This window comes from Notolepis coatsorum, assembly GCF_963971535.1.
Source record: "Notolepis coatsorum genome assembly, chromosome: 2".
NCBI classification, from domain to species: Eukaryota; Metazoa; Chordata; class Actinopteri; order Aulopiformes; family Paralepididae; genus Notolepis; species Notolepis coatsorum.
The window spans coordinates 191,893-201,558 of record NC_140166.1 but is presented as its reverse complement, the minus strand read 5'-3'; the positions used below and the strand labels follow the sequence as shown (position 1 = coordinate 201,558).

The 9,666-nt window shown below is 42.6% G+C and overlaps 1 protein-coding gene across 1 annotated transcript in view; it reads left to right on the top strand.

The window, feature by feature from the left end:
- Positions 1-5,623: 5,623 nt before the first annotated feature.
- LOC311247820 (putative proline--tRNA ligase, mitochondrial) overlaps positions 5,624-9,666 on the top strand; it is a gene marked incomplete at its 3' end in the record, with an annotated part of 31,225 nt that continues 27,182 nt past the window's right edge. The window contains exon 1 of the mRNA XM_084337933.1: positions 5,624-5,732. The remainder of the gene's footprint in view (positions 5,733-9,666) is intronic.

The following is a 9,666-nucleotide window of genomic DNA, read 5'->3' as shown; positions in this document are numbered from 1 at the left end:
AACTAAAAACACCATAGATAGAGAATGCTGACACTTACATATGGTTCCAAATACTAATACTAAATATATTACTACTACTAATAATAATAATAATAATAATAATAATAATAATAATAATAATAATAATAATAATAATAATAATAATAATAATAATAATAATAATAATAATAATAATAATAATAATAATAATAATACATTACTACTGCTACTACTACTACTAATAATAATTATTCTAATATTTTCAAATGTACATAAATGATATAGTTTCATCACTGAAAGACTGTCAGGCCCATTTATATTCAGGTGACATAATTGTGTAGCAAACTCTATTCACCTGGTGATGGAGAACCTGTAGCGTTCATTTTACTCCCTCCAAAAAGCCCTTATTGATCTCAAATTGGTTCTAATTGCAAATTAAAAGATAATTCATGGTTTTCTCAAATACTATATAATTAGTATTTATCTCTACTATAAATGGTTCAAACATCGAAATGACCACAGAATATAAATATCTTGGAATCTGGATTGATGACAAATTCACATTTAAACACCACATTGGGAATTTTGGTACTCATTGGTATTTGTTTATATTAAGCCCTACTGTTGCCACCGTATCTCTCATCTCTGCTGCTCTGGAACACTGGTCCACACGGAACACGCTCCAGTCTCCTTCTTCAGGTTCTAGAAATAATCTTGGCAAGACTGCTTTTCAGTATCAGTGCAGCGGAATCATGGACTCTATTACAACGTGACCAGGAACTAAGCACTTGTTTCTTTTGGACGTTTTAGATTTGTAATCAATAACCATCCACCATTAACATGTAGTTGTTTCTGCTAATTGCTCTTGCTTTATGAACTGTATTATTATTATTTTTCTGACTATGTATTGATGATTGATCTATTGTTTTAAATTGATTGTGTGTCGTTACATGTATAGTGACTCCCGAGTTTAAATAAACTATAAATAGAAATCATACTACTACATCTACTACTAATAATAATAATACACATACTACTACTCAAAGGATGTTACTACATCAGCATAGCTTACGACTACACAGCTTCTAGAAATAATAATCGAACATACATTTTGAACATCAGTTCATCTAGACATAAGAATCTTCAGAAAACCTGAACCTAAATCTAGCTCTCATTTATCCACCACACTGAAACCTTTACGTGGGAAGAATGAAGCTTTGATTATTCAACCAGAATTACTACTGAAGCTTCTAAGCCAGAAAGATTTTAATCAGGTCAGCTCTAGCTGTAAAAGTAAAACTAATAATAATATGTATGAAAATGCTGGGCTACGCCGGCCGTGTGAATATTAAAGGCAACCAACTTGTGTTCAGCCTTTCGTTCACACGGCCACGTGACCGCGCTGCCCCGCGGCAGAGAGTTGCAGCGGCCGTCTTCCGTTGTATAATTGTTTACATCAGGGTGAACGCTGTTGTATTCGCAAATATGAGAGCCAGCAATACGCAGCTCCAGTTAACCTAATTTATACCGTAATGAATCATTAAAAAAATATACCGTTAACTGGAATATGTTGTTTCTTTACACATATGTTGGGATTATGTAATTGGTTTGTCCGACAAAACAATAAAAATCGCTACTTTACATCAGGGTGAACGCTGTTACGCTGCCACCACCCACTTCAATGACAGAGCTCTCATATTTGCGAATGCATAAACTATATCTTAAATTATGGCTATGTGTCTAATATGGCTGTCACGAAGTCATTGATAAGCGACAGCCATATTAGACACATAGCCATAATTTAAGATATAGTTTATGCATTCGCAAAATATGAGAGCTCTGTCATTGAAGGGCTTCTACACAGGCGTTCTTCATGGGACGGGCCCCAGATAAGTACCCGCTATTTGCATATCAATAGCGCCGGTCGTCAGGTGTGTTAAATACGTTCTCAGATACATTCACACCTAACTTGTTGTGAAGACATGTGTTACATTCCATTCGTAGAGGCAATTAGGCACTGTCTTTAGTCTGTGCTCAAGCGAGGGGACATTAAATGCGCATTCGCGGGAGCGCGCGCACGCACCGGGAGAGCGCGTGCATGTGGTGCGTGCAACCCCAGATGATTTCAATAACGCACCACTGCTTCTACAACGGAGCACGGCCGCTGCTGCTGGAGCTGGACCGAGTCAAGCCGGCGGCGGCGCACGGAAGCCGGGGACAAACCACCGCATCGCCCCGCTGGCGCTTCAGCAGCCTCCACTGATGTACAGTGACGAGTGAATCTGGTAGTTGGTTTATGACGTTAAAAACGCGAAATAACATATAACGTTACAGCGTACAGTTCCACCCAGAGTTTCTAGTTACAGTAGTGACGCGTGAATCGAGATAGTCCTAACAGTGTTTATTATTAAGAGTCAGATAGTCCTAACAGTGTTTATAGTCCTAACAGTGTTTATTAGTAAGAGTCAGATAGTCCTAACAGTGTTTATTATTAAGAGTCAGATAGTCCTAACAGTGTTTATAGTCCTAACCAGTGGTGCAGTGCTGGTATAACTCGGTATAATGGCGTTATACCTCGGTCACTGAGGCTGAAGTACGCGCAATCGCTTTTTACATGGCATTATCCAACCGGACTCCCGGAGAAGCATGCAGCTGCAGAGCCGCAGAGCCAGCGGCGCTCTCTGGGCCGCGCGCTGACGGCCGCGCTGTGAGGCAATAGTATCCAGCTGCAGGACGAGAGCAGCCAAAAAAAACTGTGCATGCGCGCGCACGCGCGTGGAGCGTTTGACCTACTGTCAATTTGCCACTGCACCACTGGTCCTAACAGTGTTTATTAGTAAGAGTCAGATAGTCCTAACAGTGTTTATTATTAAGAGTCAGATAGTCCTAACAGTGTTTAGTATTAAGAGTCCTAACAGTGTTTATTATTAATTAACACTTTGATCGCCATGGGTTAAATTCATAATTTACCATCCCTCGCCAGCTCTATTTGTCTATGGAGAAGTTCCCCTTCTTTGCAGGGCTATAACTTTTTAAATTCTATTGCTACATTGCCATTATTATGGCCCATTCAATGTCCTATATGTATTGTTCAGGGTGTAGCAACGTTAAACTTTTTCATTCACATATTCATACTAAAATATGGTCTAAAGTATAAGTATGTTTTTATCGTTTTCTGCAGATTTCTTCAGAACGTGATTTATAGCCCTAAATGCATTATATTGATGATGAAATACAGTTTGGTAGCGATCGGCGCGAGATGAAACATTTCAACTGGACGTACTTCTAGAATGATCTACGTATGATCTGATGATGACCGGATGGGCGGGGGATCGTTTATAATTCCGTGGGCAGCGTTAGATGATTCATCCAGAGTGGGTCATATGTTCATCATAGCAGTTTATATTGAACACGTTAGAATATAACGCTGAATCTTACCGTATGTTCCTCGCACCGTTGGACGATCAGCGTGGAGTAGACCATTTTCGATTATGGAATGTAGAAATGCCCGATCCATTTCCAGGTTGTATAATAGTATATACGTCCAAATAACGTTGTTTATTGAGTTAGGGCGAGCGATCTATTATCCAGTGTTTCAAGATGGAGTCGCGGGAGCTATAGAGAGTGGCTGGACCACATTTGCTTGAGTACTACTGGTTCAAAGGTTAATATCCGGTTGGCGATCTGCCGATCAGCCACCAGATGGCGCTCTTGAACCGCTAGAGAGTTGAGAGGAGATCAGCACTGTGTCTCAGAGCTCCGGAAAGGAAATATGATTTCGATGACAGATTTTTGAAATATTGACATCAAACGAGTTAAGGCGTCCTCGGCGGAATGAGCATGGCAGGGAATGACGAGTTCCGGCGTTTTCGGCGGTTAAAGTGTTAACGTCATAAACCAACTACCAGATTTATTTTGCACCAGGGAACTTGAAGGTTCCTGCCGCGCTCGCGGCAAAAGGGGGAGGGCTAGCGGCGTGGGGTCGTGGCCAATCAGAGAAAAGCTGAACACAAGTTGGTTGCCTTTAATATTCACGTTTCCCGGCCTAAACAATGGCACAGTGTCACTATGATAACGCACCAGCGCCCCCATGTGTTGAAAAAAGTGCAGTGAAAACTTGGGGCCAGTTTAGAAACAGATGCATCACTGTCTAATACGTGATAGTTCTGTCCTGTGTGACAGTGTGTGTGTTTGTGTTCAATCAATGTTAAACTATTGTGCAACCTTATACACTGTACTTAAATAAATTACTTCTTTGAAACCTACGCTTGTTTTTTTTGTTTTTTTATGTTTTTAAGTTGCAGGAACTTACAGCAAATGGCTTTCTTTATTGCAAAAAGAAAAAAGGAGCCTGGGGGAGCGCAGATCACAGTACACTTTAGATACGTTAAAGATATTCCTTTATTGAAATTTAGAGGTTTGAATTTACATTCAATCACTTGCCCATTAGCGTATCCATAGGGCATACAGATGCTCATCTGCACCCTTGTCTACTTTGTATATTTTTCAGAGTTAATTATATTGTTTACACCGTTTATTTTTCTCGTATTTTTATATTCAGTCTTTCAACTATTACCCCCCCCACCCCCCCCCCCCCCCCCCCCATACCTGTGCCTCCCCCCTCCCCATGCTTCTTCTATGATGCCCGGATTTTCCCACGGGGATCAATATATATAGGAATATCTTATCTTATCTCAAACTGCACTAAGTCACCTTTTCATTGAGGAAATGCTGCTATTATTAATTGAAAATGGGGGACCCTGATGTAAACAAGACGAAAGTCTTTCTCTGGTCTGTATCCCCTTAACAATTGTGTGTATTGAGCCGTACTGTATTGTACCCATTCTGCAATCTGTTAATACAATTTTAAATCAATAAATCAATCAATCTTCTTTAGCAGCTGAATCACAGATTCACACAGCGATACACGCTGAAATCGGTAAAAGACCATTGATTCATTGATTTGATTGATTGAAAACTTTATTAATACACCTGAGTGATATCTAGTAAAAAAAAAATATATATATATATGCTGGGCCCTTGGAATCATCCTAATCTACACCCCCCCCCAGCTACGCCCCCTCCGCAAACTGCGGCGACGAAAAAAAAACGCATCTCTGTGCCGTGTACAGCACCTCCACACCTCTAGATGGCGCTGTGGAGCAGTAACCAGCTCGGTGCCGTGTGCAGCACCTCCACACCTCTAGATGGCGCTGTGGAGCAGTAACCAGCTCGGTGCCATGTGCAGCACCTCCACCATAGATAGATATCTATGACCTCCACACCTCTAGATAGCGCTGTGGAGCAGTAACCAGCTCGGTGCCGTGTCACGTGTGCAGCCATAGATATCTATATCTATGTGTGCAGCAGCGAGGGAGAACCAACCCGGAAGCAGCAGCATGATGGCAGGCGTTGTTTTTCCTATCCGCATTTCTCGGAGACTCTCTCTGATTGGCCGACGCCTGTTTCTACACTGGTTAAGCTTTGCAGGCTGTTCGACGCGGAAATGGGCAAAGACACAGCTCGTCACGCGATTGGGCAAACATGTCAGTGGCCAATCAGAGAGCGTCTGCCAGAAATGCGGCTACGGGAAAAAAATAACGCGCAGCACCTCCACAGTGTCATGAAGCTGCAGTCAGAGACACAACATCTAACTAGTGTTGTTGTTTAGTTTGACCTAGAACCTGCTGCTATCAGCACTTCAGATGAATCAAGGGCTGCCGTGTCGTCTTCTGTAGTCAGCATCTGCAAAGGTGAGTTTATATCACGATAGATAGATAGATAGATGGGGTCTTTAACTGAATCTGTTTAAGTTAGAACAGTTATGCAGCTAACTGATAGCACGTTTGGGGAGCTGGCTGTGGCTGCAGTGGAGGAGCTGCTGAATGAATGAATTAATGAATGAATGAATGAATGAATGAATGAATGAATGAAAACTTTATTTAACAGATTGCAGAATGGGTACAATACAGTACGGCTCAATACACACAATTGTTAAGGGGATGCAGACCAGAGAGAGACGTTTGTCTTGTTTCCATCAGGGTCCCCCATTTTCAATTCATATAGACATTTATGACATACACAACATACATGACATTTATGGCATAGGGACATGTAGGTATTTAGTACTGATACATTTGTGACATAAACGGTATTCAAATATACAGTACTGTTACCCCTAGATCCTGACAGAGTATATACATATGATGGGGAGGGGACTGTACATTAGGAGGGGGTGGGTGGGTGGGAGGGAAATATACATACGGCGGGGAGGGAATATATACATGCGGTGGGGAGGAGACTGTCTATTAGGAGGTGGTGGGTGTTTTGGGCATTTACGGTGGCCAGTTTCGAATTGCAGCCTCCCGTAGGTGCTCTTTAAGAGCGGGTTTGAATGTAGGTAGGGATTCACATTCCTTTACAGCTTTGGGTAGGGCGTTCCACATTGATGTGGCATAATTGCGAAACGTGTTTAGTCCCTTCTCTTCGGTTCAAATAACAAACTCAGCAAGACCGACGGCTTCTCGGTTACAGTGGGTGACAATATTGTCACAAGGAAAGATGAAATTACCTACCTGGGTTCCATCCTAGAGGCTAATCTTTCCTGTGACAAAATGGCATCCAATGTAATAAAAAAAGTCAACCAACGAATGCGATTCTTGTACCGGATCTCCTCTCTGGTAAACAAGAATACCCTGAAGACTCTAGCAGGAGCACTCATTCAAGGGTACTACGACTATGCTTGCACCTCATGGTACCAAAGCACCTCAAAGGCACTAAAAAACAAATTACAAACATCTCAAAACAAGCTAGTCAGACTACTACTTGACCTGACTCCTAGAACCCACCTCACCCCTGCCCACTTTGACAACCTAGGATGGCTTAGAGTAGACGACAGAGTACAGCAACTTGCAATGGGCCTGGTCTACAAGATACACTACGCGACCAAGGTACCCATGTACATGTCAAAATACTTCCCAAAGGTCAGTGAATACCACGATCACAACACCAGAGGGAGCTCCACAAATCATGTAAAACCCAGATTCGGCTCAAACAAGGGACTAAACACGTTTCGCAATTATGCCACATCAATGTGGAACGCCCTACCTAAAGCTGTAAAGGAATGTGAATCACTACCCACCTTCAAAAACACTCTAAAAAAACACCTACGTGAGACTGCAATTCGAAACTGGCCCCTACAAATGTCCTAACCTAGTTGTACAGTAAATGACCAAGTAAGGCTTTGTCAATATTCCAATGTACAGTGTAAAATGTGTGTGTCCCCTTCCCAACCCCCCCCCCCCCCCACCTCCAATGTACAGCCCTCACCCAACCCACCCAACCCCACCCCACCCAACCAACCTCCTCCAATGTACAGTTTCTATGCCAAATGTATATACACTCCTTTTCTGGACACTTTTGGATCACAAACAGTACTGTATTTGCAAATCTGATATGTCATAAATGTATAGATGTAGCAGTACTGTCTATCTGTATGTCATGTATGTCATATATGTTATGATGAATTGAAAATGGGGGACCCTGATGTAAACAAGACGAAAGTCTTTCTCTGGTCTGCATCCCCTTAACAATTGTATGTATTGAGCTGTACTGTACTGTACCCATTCTGCAATCTGTTAATAAACTTTTCAATCAATCAATCAATCAATCCCTTGTTTGAGCCGAATCTGGGTTTAACATGATGTATGGAGCTCCCTCTGGTGTTGTGATCGTGGTATTCACTGACCTTTGGGAAGTATTTTGACATGTACATGGGTACCTTAGTCGTATAGTGTATTTTGTAGACTAGGCCCATTGCAAGTTGCTGTACTCTGTCGTCTACTCTAAGCCATCCTAGGTTGTCAAAGTGGGCAGGGGTGAGGTGGGTTCTGGGGGTAAGGTCAAGTAGTAGTCTGACCAGTTTGTTTTGTGATGTTTGTAATCTTGTTTTAAGCGCCTTTGAGGTGCTTTGGTACCATGAGGTGCATGCATAGTCGTAGTACCCTTGAATGAGTGCTCCTGCCAGAGTCTTCAGGGTATTCTTGTTTACCAGAGAGGAGATCCGGTACAAGAATCTAGTTCGTTGGTTGACTTTTTTTATTACATTGGATGCCATTTTGTCACAGGAAAGATTTGCCTCTAGGATATATATAACCTGTTGTCACTGTTGCTGTTTATTATATATTATATATATATAACCTGCTGTCACTGTTGGTGTTTATTATATATATATATATATATATATATATATATATATATATATATATATATATATATACCTGCTGTCACTGTTGGTGTTTATTATATATTATATATATATAACCTGCTGTCACTGTTGGTGTTTATTATATATATATATATATATATATATACAGGGAGCGAAATTAAAGCCCGCCAAGCGCCATTTGCGGGCAGATTTTACGTTTGGCAGGTGGGACTGAGAGGTCTGTCCGCCATGTGGCGGGCAACGAAATAGTCATGTGAAAACCGATCGAATAACATGATCCAATTCTTGGCGGAGTTCTCACTCGCTGTCTCAAGCACACAGACATGCAACGCACTGCTCCTCCCTCCTCCAGCCCCTCCCAACCCCATGTAAACAGAGAGGCTAGAGTCGGGCCGGGCAGTCTGCTGACTGCTCTAACGTTGGCTACCGTTACAAAATGACCCAGTCAACTATTCACTTTTAGTTTAATACTGAGGCATTGTCCGTTATCTAGCCGGCTAGCTACTGATAGCTCCCGATATCAACAAATGCTCCAGCTTGTCTAGTAGTGCATAATACCTCCGTTGGATAGGTAGCTACCTAGTACACGTTAGCTCCAGTAGGGTCCAGCTGCAGCGCCGGAGAATCCTTGCTGGAGCTGGAGGCTACTCGAGTATACACACAGACAGTGGAGCTGTTTGCAGATAGCGAGCATTTTGACTTGTTGCGTGGTGGCGATAACGTTAGCTACCGTTACAAAATGACCCAGTCAACTATTCACTTAGTTTAATACATGAGGCATTGTGTAACGTTATCCAGCCGGCTAGCTACTGATAGCTCCTGACATCAACAAATGCTCCAGCAATAGTCCAGTGCATAATACCTCCGTTGGCTAGGTAGCTCACTAGTCACTACGAAATGTCGCAGTAAACTAAATAGTTCACTGAGGCGTTGTCCCAACGCCATCCAGCAGTAGCTACAGAAAGCTCCTGACATCAATGTCCTACAACAACAACATGCGTATTCCAGTCCCTGGCTTACATCGCATGAATAGGGTCCAGCTGTAGCTCAGGAGAATCCTTTTGCATGCTGAATGTAGCGTTTAGGGACTAGCTGCAGCGCCGGAGAATCCTTGCTAGAGCTGGAGACCACTTGAGTATACACACAGACAGTGGAGCTGTTTGCAGACAGCGAGGTGGCGATGTCTCGCAGATAACACAATCACAAGTATGCAGGGGCCGAAACTAAAGCCCGCCGCCCGCCAGGGGCGGTCTGTTTTTACCTTTGGCGCATGACACTTAGAGGGCTGCCCGCCGTGTGGCGTGTAGACGTGTAGTTCATAACGATACTCTTGTGCGAGTACAGATTATAGCCGCTCGTCTTTTTTTTCTCCGCCGCGAGATCGTTAAAAAACTACAAGTCCCACATCGCACTCAAGTCAACGGTCCAATCACAGTAGAGTGACGTGACTGGTTTCATGA